The 21,781-nt window shown below is 37.9% G+C and overlaps 1 protein-coding gene across 2 annotated transcripts in view; it reads right to left on the bottom strand.

The window, feature by feature from the left end:
* The window catches only part of grik2 (glutamate ionotropic receptor kainate type subunit 2), a 774,384-nt gene that overhangs the window by 729,236 nt on the left and 23,367 nt on the right, over positions 1-21,781 (bottom strand). The window lies entirely within an intron of this gene.

Consider the following 21,781-nt stretch of genomic DNA (forward strand, 5'->3'; position numbering starts at 1 on the left):
ACAAAGGATGTCCCCCAGGCAAGAGACAAAACCTTTCCAATGCTAATTAGGGTGATTAACTGAAACATTAATGCTGGCTTCCCAGTGACAAAGGACTCTTGCCACACCCTGGACTCTCCACAGATATATATTTTTTCTTTCCTAGTTTATCCATGCCACACAGCCTCTGAGGATGCCTGCCATAGATGTGGGAGAAACGTCAGGAGAGAATACTTCTGGAACATGGCCACACAGCCCGAAAGACATACAACAACCCAACAAAATAAAGGTTCTGACTTGCCAGGGAAAACTTGGCATAGGCTTCTCTGCTAAAGGATTTATTTCCCAATCATATATAGTATATTCACTGTGAATTCCATCCCCAAAAATACTGGTTTAGATAACCAAAACAACAAAATCCACAGACATACATTAACATGCTTTTGGGGAACACTAACATTTTCTGGGAGCCCCTGATGGTGCAGTGGATTAAACCACTGATCTGCTGAACTTGCTGACTGAAAGGTTGGTGGTTTGAGCAGGGTGAGCTCCTGCTGTTAACCCCAGCTTCTGCCAACCTAGCAGTTCAAAAACATGCAAATGTGAGTAATCAATAGGTACTACTCCAGCAAGAAGGTAACAGCACTCCATGCAGTCATGCCAGCCACATGACCTTGGCAGTGTCTATGGACAATGCCAGCTCTTTGGCTTAGAAATGGAGATGAGCACAAACCTCCAAAGTCAAACAAAACTAGACTTAATGTCAGGGGAAAACCTTTACCTTTAGCTTTAACATTTTCTGAACTAATACTGCTAGAATAAAGCCTAGTAACGGCTTATCATTCACAGTTCCCATTATGCCTTTGAGTATCAAAGACCTTTGCACTAATGAATGGAAGTCAGAAGATGAGGTGGAGCTGATAGAAATATAATATCATTTCTGTATTGAAGATGCTTTAGGAAATATTTGATTAATATGACAAGAGTTGTTGTATCACCGCCTAGTTTGTTAAATGTGTGACAAGATGAGAATTTAAAGATAATGGACTAGATCCATGGCCTGCCTTCTGACAGTGGAAGGGCTGTTCACTCTATTCTAGAAGATATGTAAAACCTTTACGTTACTCTTTCAAAGGGATAGAGGGTCAGCTATGGGGACATAGATCAAAGGAGGTCCTCTAGCATGAGCCGTGTTATATACTATTCTTCTGGGTCTGGCCAAAGAACAATATATAGTACATCCTCATTCCAGGAGCACTAGAATACAGAATAAGCACAATACATGACCAGACATTTATAGCAGATCTGATGGATTTAGGAATAAATTGGGAGGTGGCAAAATCTATTTACACCACCAGTTACAGTAGCTTGAGCTGAAAATTGATTCAGCCAGGTGTTTTTGTTGTTAGTAAGAAGCAAAATAGATCGTCTTGCACAGTCTTATCACTTTTCCCAAAATAACAATTGCAAATACAGTTAAGAATTTAAAAAATTGAAATTCCAATGCTGCCAAATTATTTTGGAAGCTTTTTTCCCCCTCATTCAGTTTAATTATAGCAAATCAGTTCATTTCACCATAAAATCAATTACATAGGTAGCTATGTTTGGGGAACAATGAAGCACTGGCAATTGGATATTTTGGGACTGGGATTGCAGCAAGGAAAGCCAAAACTGGCTGGCAGATACCAACATATTTCTCAATGAAAACAAACAATTTGCATTATTTAACTGCTGCTTGGAGGCATTTCAGTTTTTGATGCCTGGAATTCATTTGGCTCAAGAGTTACAAAACCATGTTCTTCTTATGTTAGATTCCTCATACTTCCACTGGAGATGATCATGAAAAGAGCTGTTGAACTGTTTATTAGTAGCTCAGCAACCTTGAGTGATAAATATGTTTTGTAAATAGCAAATTATGTCCAAGTAATTATATAATGACACCTGAAGGTCAATAACCTTTAATAGTACCAGAACTGCATGCTGTACTTCCTATCAGCTGCATGACATGCTTCTTTCTGAAGATGTATTACAACATATGCAGAGCCCATATGCCTTTCCTCACATCCATATGTTTTGATTTGATTTATTTTATTTATAGACTTCCTAATGACATTTGATTTTGGAGCACACATCTCAGTGCTTTAGCAAAGAAAGTCCACATATTATTCAAATTGGTTTACACAAAAGAGTTTCTCTTGTTAGAGTGCATATGCACCGTGAAATTTGTGCAATTTGACGCCACTATACCTGCCATGGCTCAATGCTATGGAATTGTGAAAGAAGGATAAAGACCTTGTAAAACTACAACTCCCATGATTCCATAGCATTTGTTACAAAAAAAATGTTTTTAAAATAAAACATACAAGCTAGGATCAGCATTGGCTGTATAATTTGGTAAAATCTGTCCAATCCACAGAATATTACATGAATATGAGAAAACAGGAATTTAACTACCAATTATTCCAATAAGGTAAAAGATACTTGACTTCCTACGCATTGCATTATATGTGCTGCAAAGTTTAGATTTCCAATACTTGGACTATCCAGAGAGCTAAATGGAATTTGAGCCAGGGGTTTTCATACTCTATTTATTTCTGTCAGTTTGAAAATGGATGCTGAGGGCTTCTGGAAGCCAATGATAGAAAGAGTCTGATGAGCAAGCTAAAAGCTTGTACTGGAGCACGCTAGATCTCAAAACCAGGACTGAAATATTGCTTCTGTCAAGCCTCATCAGCCAAATCTTGGCTGTTGCTGTTATACATCTGTGCTGCAGACAGTGGACTTATTAGCTTTCATATTTTACACGCAACTATTTTGTAATGCTAGATCATGTTAATTGCAGATATTAATCACAAAGTATGCTCACACAGAGTTTGTGCTGGAAGGGGTATACCATGGTCACATGTGGAGGGGAAATGGCAGGGGGTAGAGAGAGGTTATGAGCCATATTATGATCACAGATCCCATACTCTGTGGAGCAGAGCTGCACTAAGCTGTGCTATGACTATTTTGTGATTTGTTTCAGAGGAGGAATTGCATCCTAAATCATTTGCTACAGCGAGGATGGAAACTGCAGCCCATGGGCAAAACATACAAACCATTCCTCCAACCCTAGATTGCACATTTTCTCTATTAGTTATAGAGTTTTTAGGTAGTAAGTGGGTGGTGAGGAGAGTTAGTTTTTGTACTGTTTAGTTTTAGACAGAGTATATTGGGAACATAAGTAATGTTTAACACAATTATTGATTTAATTGTGTTGTCAAAAGCTTTCATGCCCAGCGTCACTGAGTTGCTGTGAGTTTTCCAGGCTGTAAGGCCATGTTCTATAACCATAAGCCCGGAAAACTCACGGCAACCCATTGGTTTCATCTATTGTATAGTGAGGTCTTACATTGCGGGAAAACTATTTTTAAATGCTTTAAAAAGAAAAAATACTGAAGCAGAAGCTGTTTTGGTCTCATCTCAAGATGCATGCACACACACACACACACACACACACACAAAATATATTGAAACTCTAAAATGTAATGACTTTTACTCATAAAAAGCATCATTTCCTATTGCTTCCAACTGTGACAGCGCAGCCCACTGCAGGTCAGGTATTGCCAAAATAAACGTCGCTCTGACTGTTGATACTAGTTAATTCCCAGGCTTGAATATTATAATTGATTTGCCAAATGATACAGAGGGACAGCTTTTTCCTTTTTTCTCAGTATTTATAATGAGCATATCAAACATGTAGTGTAAGATATGTGTTTGAGGCCAGTCTTGCAGCTGGCAGGCATAACAGAAGTCCTGGAGTGTCCCTCAGACACATGTCAAGGAGGCTTTTCAAAGCAATGCTAGACATATTTCCTTGGAAATATTTGACACTGCACGACTTCACAGCAAATTGTGTTTCTGATCTGGATGTCAAATTGTTTCCCCGTTTCTCCTCTTTCTGTCCTTGCAACGTCAGAGCCAGTCTTACTATTAAGCAGAGAGAAGCTGATGCCTCAAGCATAAGACTTAACGTATCATGAAAAAGCAGGAAAATCATATTTAATTGTTAATACAGTTCTCTACCTCACTTCCCAAAATAGCATGGCTGGACTTATACTAAGTATCTTGACTTGTGTGGGTATCTAGTATACTCACACTTCTTGTCACCTATGTACATAGTTTACTCCATTTGTTTATCTGACTCCATGCATAACAATGCATTATCTTAAGATCTATCACTATTTTCTCATTATAATAGGTCTTTCCTGGCAATGATTTCCAAGGAAGAGGTGTACCACGTGTGCTGACCTTTCTGTTTGCTGCTTTTCACATTGCTGAATTCCTCTGAGGCTATGTTCCTGCCAGGTTTAATTCAGTAAAAGGATGTACACAACTCAGACAGGGACCTGGTACGGTTCCATTCAAACATTTAGACTACAGAACCCTGGAGGACAGAAATATGAAGCCCGACAGAATGCTAGGCATATTGAGGGGGGGAGGGGGGATCTTTTATGTGAAGAATTACATGGCTCAGTTTTCACAACACCTTTCTAGTGTGTTTCAGACACTGCTTCTTGGGATCCTTGGAAGCTTAAAGATCTGTAGCACAAATTTTGGATGCAAAGATCTGTAGCAGTGGATAAATTTATCTGACTGACAGCTTGTCAGTAGTTGTTTTTTTCCCAGACAATGGGCAGCTGGAGAAGAATCCTGAGTACTATCTGGGCTGCATGTTTGCTTCACACTATAGATAACCAAAATAGCCAAGCACATTGGGTAAGTTGTGAGTGTCCAAGGGTTGCACGTGATGACTGTATCACCTTGGGAGTTTTTATAGCAAATGCACTGGGGTGTCTTGGGGTGAAAAGTCTAGCCACCACATAGTTATATTCTATTACAATAGACCCTTGGGATCTTCTGGAGTTTGGTTCTCAGGCCCCCATGGGAATTTGGATATAGATCTTACATCTTAATCACTGGCTCATCATTTCTTGTTATTGTGTATTTCATCATTAGGCCATCTTGCAGCCATTTTTCCTGTGCAAAATAAATAGGGGTCTTGTTATCATTGTCAAGGCTGAGAGGAAAGAGAGGATCTGTGTATTCTGGGAAATTTAACAACTATAAACCTTCAGGTCACAATATTCTCAGTACAACTTTTAACTATTGTGCTATCCATATCTATGCTTTGTAGACATACATTATATTAAAACGACACACCAGCTGCCCAAAACTTTGGAAAGTAAAAAATATTTGATGAAAACCAATTTTGCTATAGTGAATGCCATGATTTCAGGACATCTATAGTTTCAAAGAGGAAGAACTAAAATGATAATATGGTTACTGGTTTTGAGCATTAATAGGTGAAAACTTATAGACTGAGTGTAACAATTCAGGTTAAAAGCAGGGAGGCAGTTCAATAAAAATTACCATATAATTGTAGATAGGATAGTTAGAAGTTTTAATGCAATATTTTTGTCTTTTTGTTGTTTTTGTTTACAGTGCTGCCTTAGAATGTCAAATGTGTGTGTTTTTCATTCAGGAATTGTGTTTCACTCTGTGTAGAATTTTAATAAAATGATATTTTAAAAGCTAGCTAGATTAGAAAGATAGATATGAAATTTTATATTGCCATTTTGCATCCCGTTTGGTAGAAAAGAGAAATATAAATGAGAGAGAGATTCTAGTATATATATGAAAAATAAGCTGCTGTTGACCTTGAATTGCATAGAGGGCATTTATTCCATTATATCTAGAGAAAATTGTGCTGGAAAAAGAACACCCAAAGTTTTAACTTCTGAATATGAGCTGTCATCATTCAGGTTTTTACTTGTTACAAATGTCCTAACATATATTGGGCTTAAGAAGATATCAGCATCCCATTAAGTCTGTTATCCATGAAGATGCTGAGTTAGAAAATCATACTATTTTATGTATAGCTACAGAGTCAAGTTCCCTCGGGGCTTTGGGGTTTTCAAAAACCACAAGACAACAGCACGATCACATTGAGCAATAAAACTTCTCCCATGGAGGTAATGATGAAAGTGATCTATTGATATGCAGTGACCACCGACACCACGCTTGTGATACAATCTGCCATGTTCAATGCAGCAGAGAAAATTGGACTAGCATATGAAACAACTCTCTTTTGTCTAGTTCCAAAGCTTTTCAAAATAATACCGATAATACAAAATAGTTCAGGTACAGTCCTGAAATTGCTGACACGGATGTCCTGCTGTAATCTTTTCTAGACATTGTAAGCCAAGTTGCTGGAGCAAATTTCAATTATCTAAGACTTAAGAGTTCAATACTTCCCTTTGAAAAGGACAATAATACAGGGCTCTGACAATGGAACAACTACTGCTCTTTCCAATTAATTCAGCTATATTGAATTAACTTTATAAACTCAAACTAGTTCAAATGTTTCCCTTTCAGGTTTTAACAGAGTATGAATATATTTTGAATTAACCTAAAGAGACGTTGTTGATGGACAACTTTGAGTTCAGGTCTGCAGCCCAGCCCATATATATCATGCCTCATATATGAATTTGTAAATGCCATCTGTTCTGCTCATTATTCCATTATGTACCACGACTGAATACATCCTTGGTTAATTCATCAAAGTTTCCATTATGCCTGATCTGCAAAACTATGTTTGCATTTTTGCATCTGAAACCTAAATGAATTCCAGAAGATATTGAATAGCTTCAACTATTCAAATAAATACTGCACAAATAACTAATATGGTGAAAAACTAGTTACAAATAACTTGTAATTCTGTTCCCCAGTAATGAAAGTATAACAACATTACTTTACAACTGTTACATAAAGAGTATTCAAGGTTCAGGTGATGGTCTTGTTTTATGTTGTAACTGTATAGAGTGGGGAGTGAAAGAAAGATGTTAGTGTTGATAGATTGCGTATGCCTTTGTCTTAAGATTGTTTCATGGTTGAAGTAAACACTGGATAACTTTAAGATGTATGCCTGCCACTGATGAAGGCTATGTTGAAAGATGTCTGTCTTTATACCAAATGAAGGACTGAAGTACAATTGAAGCCATCAGGCTTTTTTCCCTCCTTCCAAAGACTTCAGTCTAACTGATTCTTAAAAAGTGTTATTTTATTCGTTGTGATTATTTATGTGTATGCAAATGGTTGTTGGATCTTTTAAAACTGTGTAATAATTATACAAATGCATAGATTGATACAGATTTACATTCATATTCTAGCTTCTGATTGTTAGTTTCCACTTGTTACTGTATAGTTTACAGGCTTCTGCCTTAACTTAGCGCTAGAAAAAAGGATATAATGTTATTCAAATCTTAGCTCATACTGTGCTGTTGCCTTGCATTCTGTTGTGTGCTTTGCATTCTCTCTGGGTCTGTCATGCTACTTCCCATCTTCCTACAGCAGACACATGATAATCCAAGTGAGTCCAGAATCCATTCTTCCCAAAATGTTCCCTACATTACTGTTTCATTGTTTTCAATATGAGCCAGACTAGTTGATCCAAAGCATCTAACTCTGAAGGTTAATCCCAACATTACTTCTTAGAGCGCATATCCTTAACACATATGCTAGCAATGCAGAAGATATAACCAAAGATGAAGCTGTGGCTGGCAAAGTGGAAACTATATGATTAAAATATGAATCTTATGCACATGAATGGTTGCCATGATTCAAAGAGTCTTTCTAGCAGCATGCAGAAGTCTTATTATTCTATCATTACAAAGTCTCAAGGCTTTGGTCATTTTCTCTCAGCCTAGTTACATGCATTTTAAAGATGAAAGGAAAAGCAGAGCTGAAGCTGATGCTAAATCCTATCTCAGTTCCAAATGTGTGCCTTTGTTTATTTCTTTCAGTTTGCTCATCCTTGTTATTTTCAGGCTTCAAAACCAGGATGCAATTTAAAAGTGTTGGTCAATAACAAGCAGGAGCAGCTGTATTACTGCATTGGTTATTTGCCTTCAAGTAGTTTCCAACGTATAGTAACCTGAAGTTAAAACTTATCTGACAAGATTTGTTCAGAGGGGGTTTTATTGAGGCTGAGAGAGTATGACTTGCCCGAAATCATCCTTGGGCAAGTGGACTCTCTTGATTGAGTCTATCCATCTGAAATGCAGTCTTTCTCTTTTGTTACTGTTTTCCACCTTGCTCAGTATTATTGTCTTTTTTAGAGTGGCATGTCTTCTCGAGATATATCTAAAGCACAACAGTATCATTTCAGTCATCATGGCTTATAACAGTAGTTCTCAACCTGGGGTCCCCAGGTGTTCTTAGCCTACAACTCCCAGAATTCCCAGCCAGTCTACCAGCTGTTAGGATTTCTGAGAGTTGAAGGCCAAAACATCTGGGGACTCACAGGTTGAGAACCACTGGCTTATAAGAAGGGTTCAGGCTTGATTTTCTCTAGAACCAATTTATCTGTCTTTTTAGCAATCCATGGTAGCCATAGAATAGTCTCAGTTTAGTTACTGCTCTTTCACATAGCACTTTATTAATTCTTTATAGAATTAATTGTCATGGAACCCTGTTGAAGTGCATATGAAAAAAGAACCTCTCTATAACCCACTTCACACTTCTACATCCCTGTTTACAGATGTGACATTGAATATGGGACCATGAAAGTGGTCCTTCAAATGTCAAGACATATTAAAGGAAACAATTTTTATGACAAAATTAAACATAGTTTCAACACATGTGAACATGGGTTAGAGTCTCCCCTAATTCTCAAAAATAAACAGTCGTAGACAATTAAACCTCCTTGAACTTTTTGTTTTCTTTTGTTTTATTGATTTAAGTGTAGGCTATTTAATTGGACAGATCAGTTCGATTCTTTTTAAAAGAAGCTTTGCTTTCCTCTTTATAAAATAAAATATTGATCTCTCCCACTTGAAGTTTTCAACTGCTCTTATTTTTGGAAGAGTATTTTATACTCCTATAGTCCTTTCCTTGGTTTTGGCTGTTTCATCTCTTCTTCCCTTTGATTCCTTTAGACTGTTTTTGTTTCTGTCAGTATCTTCGTAGTTACAGCGAAGTTCTCATCAGGTGATGACATTTCTGTCACCTTCACAACTTTGCTGAACTTCCATTTTCATCCCCTGCTGCCACAGGATAGATTCAAGCTTCTCAGAAGACCTTTTCCAAATTGCAAAGATTTAGCCTGAGGCAATTTGAAGAAACACACACACACCAGTGCTGAGGGTGGAAAACACATCACTTTTTGAAGAGCACTGAAACAAAAATTGACAACATTTTCCATTTGCTTTACTTACATGCACACAGATAGACAAAATCAAGATAGGCAAAAAATCATTGGGCAAAAGATTACAGATTTTATAGGCCCTGAACTGTGGAGGCCTTAAATAATGTTTGACAATATTCTTATTATTTTCCATCCTCATGTGACCATCAGTGGGATTTCTGGGATTCCATATCAGTGGACCAATGAACCAGAGAGAAAGAAACTTGAGTAATGACTAGGTAGTCCAGCTGTGGGAGGGAAGGATAAGCATTCATCAATCCTTCCATATAATGAGTTAGGAATCTGAGATCCAACAGTAGAAAACAGGAGATCTTACAATCCCTGTGCTCTAATGCTATAAAAAGCAGAGAAAATGTTGAGGATATGTACAGAAAGAGCTGATTCACATGTAATACTAAACCAAGGGTAGTATTTCATTCACAAACGTTAGGCTTGGCCATTGTTTCCTCCTCTCCTTCCTCCATTGGTGACAGATGGTTTGGAAGTGGTCATTTCAGTATTCAATTAATTCATTACTCACTGGCCTGGTTACTCATTTTCCCCATTTGAAAGTCATATATGGTTAATAAATACTGATCATTTTCAAAACAAGTGAATGTTAATTCATAAATCAAAACCATTCATACATATAATTGATGAACTACATTTTAAGCATAATAAAGCTGCTCTCTCAAGGGTTCATGGTGGGAGGACTTTACTTACCTACAGACATGTTCCCAATCTCAAATAGTCACTTGTCTAAAGAATGGCACACAATATACATGGAGAGATGGGTACAAAACCATGCTACAAATTCAAATGCCAACTCTGTCCACACATTTACACAGGAAATGTCATCACAAGACCTAAGCACATCACCCACACTATTACACCCATTTCATTTATTCATTCACTAATGTGATTTATGTCATTCTCTGTCAACAATGCCCTTCAGCACTCTACATTTGGCAAGCAGGACAGTCTCTGGACCAAAGGATAAGTGTACATAAATCAGACATTAGGAATGGGAATACACAAAAACCAATTGCAGAACACTTCAATCTTTCTGGACAGTCCATCTCTGACCTCAGAACAGCTGTCCTTGAACAGAAAAAAGAGAAAGATTAGAACTGGGATATACCCACAAATTCTAGTTCATCAACAGTAAGTGGAACGTTTGCTGGCACACTGCACATATGAGAGCCCCTTTACCCATTTTATCACAAATCTTTTCCAGCAAGCATCATATTACATTTCAAGAATTTCCTCCATGATTCCTATGTTTAGCTACTTGGCTTCAGGCAAAACTTTTCCTCCCAACTTTGATTCCCAATGAGCTTGTCACTTCACAACCATATCCACAAGTTTTGCATTTCTACTACTATTTTCATGCACACCTACTCCTTCATGGATATACATGTCTGTTCATCATCATCATCATCATCATCATCATCTATTTATATCCTGCCACCATCTCCCTGAAGGGACTTGGGGCAGCTCACAGAGAGCACTCAATAGTGCAACAATATATAAGTACAACAAAACACAGAAAAGAATAAATTAGTAACAATAAAATTGAACCAATTAGACACTTCACTGCATGCCTGTGAAGCAGTCTACAAAGCCCATGTTACCAACTTCTCTCAGTCTCAAGAGCACCAGAAAATCCCTTTATATGGCAGTCCAGATTAACAGCTATGTCTGTAAATCAATCCATAAGTTATTAAATATCCATAGTTAACCATAAGCCACAGTGCCTGTTTTGCACCCAACAGCAAACTAAGATTTGTCAAAAGAAAAGTTCCCAGCTTGCTCTTACTCATTCTGCATCATGCTAAACCATGTCTTATTTTAGTATATCTGAACCTAAGCTATGTTTAATCTTTAGGTAATTAAACTAGGATACTGCCTTTTCAAACTTAACCCATAGTCAGTACTACCCATTGTTCTAAGTTTCTAAAAAATGGGATCTTGGTTTTTTCTAAAGACAAAACAAACCTTTAATTAAGCAAATGGTCTGGTATTAATTCATTTCTCTAATTCAGTTATTCCTAACCCTGGGCAAACAGACATTAGACTACATCTCACTGGATAGCCTAAGGATTCTAACAATTGCAGTTCAACAATATCTCATGACTCAAGATTGGGAAAAAGCTGCTCTAAACCTTATTTAACACTAACAATTGTTTGTATGCGCTCAGATGTAAGATGTTACTTTTGGCTAATTGAAAATGGAATCAAAGGTGTCCAGTCTCTGCCCTGTGACTATGCCAAATGATGATGGAAAATTGTGTGTGGATCTGAGTCTTCTTGCTACACTTACATCTAAACACTAAACAATGGTTTAGTGATATGTGCAAATGTAGCCAGTATCTTGACTCCAAAAGTGCACTTCCATATACATAAGTACATCTGTACATGCAAGAATAGGAGGGCTTCTGATATTCACTACTTTCCCTTCCTGTTGTTCTCCAAAATCACGTTGTTCTAGATAGTCTTATAACTGTCAGGATCAAGTTTTTGGCAACAATGTGGGTACAATTGGGAAGAACACATAAACTAGAACAGACTACAGCAGTACCTAAGAGCCCTTCCACACAGTCATGTTGCGTGGGCAGTGGCGACCAACCTCCCCCCACCAGAAACCCACAAAGAAAGATAGATACAATAGGTTTGGGATAACCAAAGGCCACAACTTGTTTATTGATTACAACGAGAAACAGGGTTGGCAGCCATGCATGGGTCCTGGATCAAGAATCGGACAGCCCGATGCTGACCGATGCCACTTCACACAGTAGTGGTCCCTGGCAGTGAGCTGACCGGTTCCAGCCTGGGACACCGGTACTGCCGCACCCCTACACTATGAGGACACTCCTCCCTCACCGATAAAGGGGGGAGGTACACAAACCGGATCCAGGGCCCATGCCACATGCCCCCAAGTTGTGACGAAAGCAAATGCTGAGCAATCGAACAATAAATGCATACAATGACACAATTTCAGGGTGGGAGGGATGGGACAGCTGAGAGGCAACCAGCGCCCAGTGCTGTTCTGCCCCTGGTTTGCCTGCACTGGCAGAACAAAGCAGGGCCTGCATGCAGCTGGTCCGGGTGCAGGCTGGAGCAAACCTGATTGGCTGCCCAGCCAAGCACACCAAAAAGCACAGGGCGCAGGGCCTCCTGGGAAGGCGAACCCAGGAGAGAGGATGGTGGGGGAGGTGCACCAGCCGCCGCAACCTCCCTGCCTGGTAAGTCAGGCAGGGCATTAACCCAGAATATCAAGGCAGAAAAACCCACAATATCTGCTTTGAACTGGAATATCTGAGTCCACACTGCCATATATCCCAGTTCAAAGCAGATAATGTGGGGTTTTATTCAGCTGTGTGGAAGGGGCCTAAGTTTGCAAGGTAAAAACTCCATTCCCCATTCCCTTCTCCTCCCCAGCCATGAGTTAATTGAGTGTAAACTACTTTTGTACTTTGAACTTAGTTTTTGGCAATTGAGTAAGTTGATTACATGGGGAGAGAGAGAGCTCAAGTGGACATCCAAATAATGAGTTCCATTATGATACATTTGGAAATTTTCCTCCTTTTAGGTGTACTTAAATATATAGTTAAAAGATATCTCCCAACAACTATGGCACTGAGAAGGAGAGATGACTGACTCTAGACTTTATAACATGAGGCAGGCAAACTGACATTGTAATTGGAATCTTTGGTGACTGCCCCTATGTGTACCCCACTATGTGCATCCTATTACCAGTTTTCCTCCCCTCCGTAATTCTCCTGCCACTAGCTATTGACTAATTAAACTGTCAATAGCTCCCAATTCTGCTACTTCATTGGTGCAATGCATCCTTTCCACTTCTGTGCCAACATGCCATCAGTAACCACCATTGCTTTTTGTTGCTGTTGTTTTCAATGTTGAAATTGCACAATTGCACTAAAAATAAAAATAAAGAAATCACAGTAGTGCAGAAAGGCAGGGTTATGAGGGTGTACAGAAGTATGACCACGAGACCATGGATTGAGAATTGGAGACATTGTGGTACTGAAGAGATGTCAATATCAAAGATGCTCAACACAGTTATATCTATTATCTATGCAAAAATAGCTGTGTAGCAGAAAAGTGTTTTGGTATGATAATGTCCTCTATCTCATTCAGAAGCTTAAGTACTTGTTTGTTTTACTGATTATCATGAGAACGAGCCCATTCAAAATCCAGATATCATAAATCATTTAAAACATACATTGCAATTTCAATATGTTCAATATTTTTTGAAATTATTTATTGTGAGAAACTGCAGAACAGTAAATAGTAACTACTGTTACTGAAATACATTGCTTGCATCAATATCAATTTTCTGCAGCAGCAAAAAAACAAGAAAGAGCCATCACAAAAAATCTTAAATTCAACATCTAATTTAATCAATCCATGTGCAAAATCAATAATTAATGGCCAATATTAGTGCATAATTAACTATCTAATTTGTTAGCTGTGTCGACATGTTGCTGATGGGCAAAAAAAATAGGTAAGGGTGAAAAATCTAATTTATTTTATAACTGTATTTTGCTTGCATTTTCTTATTTTTCCAGTGAAAGGTCCAATTTTTTTCAGCTTGTGCTTGTGATTTGTCTTGATTACAGAATTTGAAATTTTACTTGTAAAAGTAATTAAGTACTATTACATTCACCAATGTCTCCAAGTAGTAAATTATACTACAGTTATGAAGTTTAAAGTAATTCTCACTATTTAAAAATAATCAAAACATCTGATGTGTAATAATGAGGAAAGTGTTACTTTTAAATCTTACTATACCAGTTATAGAACATATGAGTGCCTTTGAGTTAAAAGAGAGAGAGAAGACACAGCAAAGCCATAAAACACCTGCAACTATAAAAATAAGTTTACAGTTACACTATAAAAGGAGTGAAGCTACCTGTTGTTTCAGTTAATTTTTTAATATAATTGTGTTGTACCTTTGGGCACAAGCAGACTGATTAAAATACAAGAAGGTCCAAGATTTTGCCCCTGTTCCTTCCAAGTTTATGTTTTATGTATCCCACAATGTTTTCTGTCAGCTCCTGGGTGATCAGTAGCTTTTGATATCAGCTCCTTCAGATGGATTATAAAATTGGAAAGAAAGCATTATATCTGTGACTTTTCAAACAGTCTATATATACCTTTAGTTATTGGATTGAGAATTAACCACAATTCACTATTTAATTACTTTCCTTCAAGCCCTTGTGAGATGTGATGTGAACCTCCTATTCAGTATGGAGGGGCAACGGAAGGTAAGGATTATAGAAAAATGCTATTATTGCCAAAGGTTTCAAACAAACCTTATAAATAACAGGTTTCCATGGATAAAACTGTGGGATGTTATACCGAAGCTTTCCACTGTGTTTAACATTGTTTACTCCAGGAGGGAGGATTGTGTGCCCTCCAACTGTTGTTGACTTGCAGTTCTCATCAGTCTCCACCAGCATAACAAATGAGAAGTTACAGCTTCTCCATCCTTGATTTATATGGATGGCTTCCGTTAGCAGTCATTCCATACCACGCCCAGAGATGGAACAAAAGGGAGCTTCATGACAACATATTCCATACATTATAATTATTGGTAGAAAGCTGGGATATAAATGCACAATATAATTTACAATATAGATGTGGTAGACTTTAGCTATCTAGATCATCATGTGCTATCCTTATTGCATCAAAATTGTTTCCTCATCAGCCATGTCTTCAGACAGAATGGAAAAGGGCCCTCCACTTCTCCTGGTATTTATTTTATCCATCTAGTTATTCCTTAGTAACTAACTGGAGCCCCTGGTAGTGCAATGAGTTAAACCCTTATGCCAGCAGGACTGCTGACCAATGGGGAGAGCGGTAAGCTCCCTCTGTCAGCTCCAGCTCCCCATGCAGGGACATGAGAGAAGCCTCCCACAAGGATGGTAAAACATCAAACATCCAGGCATCACCTGGGCAACGTCCTTGCAGATGGTCAATTCTCTCACAACAGAAGTGACTTGTAGTTTCTCAAGTCGCTCCTGACATGAAAAAAAAAATAGTAACTAACTTACTAGCACAGTGGATTAAACCGCCAACTACAGAAAATCTTGCCAACCAGAAGGTTGATAGTTCAAGCTGCGGGTCGAGGTGAGCTCCCGGCATCAGCCCTAGCTTCTGCTTACCTGGCAGTTGAATAGCCATATGAATAGATAAATAGGTATCGCCTTAGCACGGAGGTAAAAGGCATCCTGAAAAAAACATGCTGTCAATTTGATCAGGAAGGCATCCATGGACAACAGGCTCCTCGACATGGAAAGATGGAAAAACAGCACCTCCCCATGGCTGAGTCGAGCACAACCTCCAGTTGCTGAAAATGAAAGAGAGGGAAGCCTTGCCTCTGTCTATATACTGTCTGTCTTTGTTGTTAATTGTATAACGGCATTGAATGTTTGCCATATATGTATTCTGTAATGCACTCTGAGTAAGGCTATATACATGATACATCATGGAAGTCAGGCTGAGAGAGAGAAAAAGATTGCCCTAATAACCTCAGAATTAGTGTTGTGATGATGCCATGGAGTTCATGTCTAGCACTGTGACCACAATACCAGTTCCTCTCAAGCTATGTGTGGTGGAAAGCAGTAATTTTTTTCCAGTGTGCCAATACCATATTTGTGTCAGTTGACTATAGCTGTTTCCTTCTTTCTTGGAAATTATCCAAGAGTACAGGAGGTGGCTCAAAGACCAACATCACATTAATGACCACCACTGAGTAGAACTGCTTTATACCACACTAGCTTTCACTGATATATATGGATTTCTGAATTTTCTTTGCCTAAGAAATTCTATTAAATTTGTTAAATCACCAGAAGTCAACAGGTGGCTTGGAAGCACATAACACTTTTTTACCGCTCCAAATAAATGAGATAGTTGATTTTTCCCCTGAACCAAATCTTCATCCTGCTTTACAGTATCCATTCTGATGTCTTTGATTCATTTTGATTTTTCTTGGAAGAAAAAAAATCAACTTCTTTTTAAACTTTTGCCAAAAATGACTTGGATGCTCACTAGGCAGGGATCTTATTAAAACGACTCACAGGATGTATTGAACCTGACCTGTAACCTTTTTTTCTTTTTCTCTTTTTACAGCCTAGTGAATTGACAGATTTTTTTCCTCATGGTACAGATGTGAGAAGTAGCTTTTAATTTTTATTTTATGGTTGCCTGTCACTGAAAACAATAAAAGAATGATGCTGGTACCAGAATGGAATAAAAATGAAGTCATTTGAAAACTCAAGATTTTTTTCCCCTCCTCCTCTAGCCCCCACCCCAAGCCCTGGAGCCTTTGACTAAAATTACAGGTCTGACATGAAGTCACCACAGCCTAGAGATTCACATTAAACTGTAAAACTTGAATGTCTAGATAACAAAAGGTCACTACTGGGCAGTGCTCAAGATAATGTCCTGATGGGGCTAGCTAATGTTAGTTTGATCTTTAAATGTGATTTTCCCCTCGCCTTAAAGATGTTGAAGACAGATCCTCTAATGTCTTTGTAATGTTTTTTAAAGTTCTTTTTAAATCCTTGGCACAGTCTGTAGTCTAAATGAGTGGGCAGGTAAGTTCACTGCAAAGAAAAGAATTGCTGTTATCTTGATATTTTTTCATATACATATATATTCTTTCCTGCTGTTCTTTTCTTTTTGGAAGATTATGTATATATATATCACGTCCACAAAGGCATATAATGCAATTTACACACAGTTAGAAGCTTTACTCCTCAGCCAGTAAAAAACTAAGGAGAAATAACATGCATATTAGAAATAATTCTTCGGCTGATATTGTATACATATTAATTGGGGAATAAGACCTCTTCTGCCTAGATGTGTAAAGGACTGCATTGTTAACATGATTCATCATCCTAATTGTCAATTAAGTTCCTTCAGAATCCACTGGATAAAATCCATCCATTAAAGAAGAAGCTTTTATTCATTGGAACTTTATTTTTGATAGATTATTCAATTGCTTGATTTAGTAAAGCTATCAAGGTCTTAAGAAGTGGCTGGAAAGTATTGACTATGCTCAGCCATTTTTCAGGACAGTGCATACACCTAAAACTAAAATTCCAGGTGAATTCAGAAAGCAGTACACTTTAAAATGTCAAACTAAAGAGCTGAGGGGAAAGGCCAATTAACTGAAATGAGTTAATGAAGAGAACTGGTAGAGGTTTGAAGTAGCTGGCTATTTAACATAGAACAACAGATGTTCACTTAAAGGACTGTATAAGAATGTTGCTTTTGGCGTGACTGTGTTTATTATTACCTTTGTCGGAGTGATTTCTCCCAGTTTATGCTCCTGTGGTTTCTTGTATTTCAGAATGAATTCCCAGTTTGAGTACTGTAATTTAGAGCACGAACATGGTATAGTGGCTTGAATGTTGGACTATGACATTGGGAGACCAAAGTTCAAATTCCTGCTTTGGATTACTTTTGGCAAATCTCTTTTTTTTTTCAGACTCAGAGGAAGGCACAGAAAAATCCCCTATGACAGTAGTTCTCAACCTGTGGGCTCCCAAGTGTTTTGGCCTTCGACTCAGAGAAATCCTAACAGCTGGTAAACTGGCTGGGATTTCTGGGAGTTGTAGGCCAAAACATCTGGGGATCCACAGGTTGAGAACCACTGACCTATGAACAGAGCCGGCCCTAGGTATTTTTCAAGTGTAGGCGAACAGAATTTTGCCCCCCCCCCCAAACAATAACTGAAAAATAAAAGCATTGGATAAGCGAAAATGTTGGATAATAAGGAGGTATTAAGGAAAAGCCTATTAAACATCAAATTAGGTTATGATTTTACAAATTAAGCATCAAAACATCATGTTTTACAACAAATCAACAGAAAAAGCAGTCTCGACTGCGCCCCCGTATGTTTGGCGCCCGAAGCGACCGCTTAATTCGCCTCATTGTTGGACTGACTCTACCTATGAACAAATTCCCATAATTTCAATGATATCTACTTACCATAAAGCAGCAATTACTTAAAGCAGAAATATAAAATATTGCTGAATGCAAAACCGGGGGAGCAGTGTCTGCTGTTAGAAGTTTCTAGAGTCTGAAGATATCAGATTTTTATTAGCTTTCTACCCTATCAACTGGTTTTAGTTATCAGATTTTGCTGCTATTGCAGTGCTTATATGTGCAGGTATGACATCTATTTTATTGTTGACATTTATTTCTATTTGCTGTTTAATTTATTAATTTACATTTTTGAAATAAATTGGGCTTACATCTGAATCAACATGTAAAAAATTATACTGCCACAATATATTGAATTGAGAATCTCCAAAGTTCCATTCAAGTTTTGAATACACAAATTTTGCCCCCCCCCTCCCAAAAAAAAAAACAGATGGGGTGGAAGGTTCAAAGAGGATTGAATAATGCTTAACACCCACCTTCTAATGTTAGGGCACATTTTACAAGGGGCTCTGCAGTCACTGCACTTTGTGGGAGGGAATGTTACTTGGCAGTTATTTCTTCTTTCCCAGTGCTGCCCATTACAATTTACTGTCTTAAAATCCTGAAGAGCCAATATGATGCATTAGTTTGAATCTGGATATCTGGAAGAGGAGGATTCAAGTCCTTCCTCAGCAACTGAAACTATTGAGTGACCTTGTGCAAATCACATTCTCCCAGTCTTAGAGAAAAGCAACGGCAAACCTCCTCTGAATAAATCTTGCCAAGAAAACCCTGTATTCGGGCTGCCATAAGTCAAAGTCAACTTGAAAGCACATAACAACAACAAATCTACTTTTCTGTCATCATAACTCCCTAGCCTTGCACTTAGTGTTATGAAATTTTACAGTTTTCTGGCCTGAAGACGCCCCTGTGGTGTGTGCCATTTTCATAAAAATTGCCCATAAACCCTAGAGGGAGGGAAAGCATGGAAATCCCTAAATTATGATAGAGTTCAAAGACATAGCTATGTTAGTTTGAAATATCAATATACAAGGACATCTTGCAGTACCTTATAAACTAACAGAGAGAACAAAAGTAGCATATGCTTTAATAGACTAAGGACTTTATCACACTAACCTGCTATTCCACTGTAGTCACAGGGATAGAAAATTGAGAACTTTTGATATCACGCCTTTTTTCAACAATGCAATTCTGATTATTTGGCCATTTATGGTCCTACAATTGTACTTCTGCATGCCTTTGTAATCCCACCTTCCCACACTACTATTGTTCTGTATTTTTTATTTTTAGCAAAGTTGCACAATTACAGCTTTTAAAAACAAATAAGGTAACTATAAAATATAAAATAAAACAGTTTAGGAATAGGAGGAGAGGGAGAAAGGAGGAGAATTCGGCCCCTGATGTCACTTTACTGCAGAAGCAGGAGGGTCCAATTGCACCAAGATAAGTGATGGGTAAATTGTTGGATTGGGCTTTACCTATTTATATCTAGGGATGAGAGAGAGAATCAGAGGGAGGAGGCAGGCTAGCAGAAGGATACATGTGGCATGGTGTCATAGTAACCATCATCTTTGGTCCAGCTACAATGCCAGTTTACCTGCCTCATGTAATAAAGTCCTTAATCTATTAAAGGTTATGCTACCAACTACATTGTCTCAGGTAGTCTATAAGGTGCTTTAAGATCCCTTTGCATACTTGAATCATGAACATCAGTATCTTTCCTACTAAACACTTTGAGGTTTAATACTAACAATCACTACTTTTCTCTCTCTTTTTTCTCACAAGGAACATAGAAAGATTCCACCTTTGAATGAATGGAGATATGTTGATGACATACATGTGAAGTGATCACATATGCATTGCTCAAAAAAAAGGAAATGCATACCAAAAAACAGGAAAAAAGAAGATAGGATGTATGTGCAGATTTAGAAATAATTTCTAGAACTTCAAAAGGAAATGCAATCTTTTTTCGTGACCATGCTGAAGGTCAGGACCATTTGACTGCTCCATCTACTTAACAGATGCATGCTGTTGATAGTCAACATCAAGTCCTTTGTTCCTCCTTCTTTAAACTGGAACTGGGCAGGATAACCCTCCAGACCAGTGGTTCTCAACCTGTGGGTCCCAGGATGTTTTGGCTTTCAACTCCCAGAAACAGTTGGTGAAGTGGCTGGGATTTCTGAAAGTTGTAGGCCAAAACACCTGGGGACCCACAGGTTGAGAACCACTGCTCCAGACAAAATCAGACTAGAGATACTGTGGCCTTCAGATACTGGGCCTTTTTTGTTTCTCCTCTTCATCCTGGCCAATGATGGGGGATGACTGCAGCAGTTGTTCATCAACATCTAAAGGGCTTCAAATTGAGAAGGCAAGCTGATGGGATCTTGATTGCAATATTGCATCATAATACTGGATTTTGAAACAAAGTGCAAATATTGATGGACAGAAAATACATTCCCAATACACATTGCAGATGAGGATCACCTTTTGGAAATTTTTCTAGATACTGCAAAACAGATATGCAAAATCAAAGAAGTAATAATGCTGCAAATTAGGTTTCCCAGGGTGCTGAGTCTTGATATCAGCCCTTGTTAAGTGTTGTAATGTGCAGTGAAAAAAATGAATTATTTATGTAATACTTCATTTGATTTTAGACTTTCTGAAGGACTCCAGGTGAAATGTATGACTGACTTTCAGCTGCTGAGATGAACAGGATGTTTATAAGAGCAAATTAAGAATTCATCCTGCGTCAAAGACACCAAAAGCTGCTAGAAATGGCAGACATAATATGATTTCATTGGTAATCACTTTAGTTTCAAGAAAATCAATACTCTGGATTTTCACATATCAAAGAAGGGGTGAGCTTTAGTTTTGAAAATGAGTCTAGCAATTCTTTAATGCTCAGATCCATCATTCTGCTTTATTCTTGATATATCAAAGAATATATACTTAGAGCAATGGCTTACATTCTATTACAAAGTATATAATGTTAGATTCATTTTAAACATAAAAATAGAAACACTCCCTTGTAGATTGCTATCTTTCCATTTTTAGTTTTAAAGATTATATTTAAAATTCAGGACCAGACTAGATGCAACCAATGCAACATTAGTAGCAACCTTGTCAGATGTCAATTACTCCTACCAATGAAAAGGAGTGATTTCCCTTGGTTTTAATGATGTCAAGTTAAATTTTGCCTCCCTTTTCTGCTGTGAATCTGGTGTAAACCCATGCCTTCTCATCCCTACCACTTTTTTTTTAAGTGGGAGAGAGGGGATGAACCCTGGGATCCTTTTCAGGACAACCTTAATATCAATTCTAGTTTGGTCTTCAGTTACATAGCCTATAAAGCAAGCAGCTGTTTGCTTATGAGTTATTGTCATAACCCAAGTTTGCATATCTTTCATGTTAATTGCTGCTTTTATTTTATAGCATGTTTCTTCCTCCTACACTTCCCGATTTTATGTGCTTTTAAAAATATTTTTATCATTCATCATCCTGGATGCCTGGAAGGCAGAAGGTATAATTTATCAATTTTCATGAATAAATAAATATCCCATTGGAGAATTAAATTGCTAAGCATTATTTCTGTTTGCT

This window comes from Anolis carolinensis, chromosome 1, assembly GCF_035594765.1.
Source record: "Anolis carolinensis isolate JA03-04 chromosome 1, rAnoCar3.1.pri, whole genome shotgun sequence".
NCBI classification, from domain to species: Eukaryota; Metazoa; Chordata; class Lepidosauria; order Squamata; family Dactyloidae; genus Anolis; species Anolis carolinensis.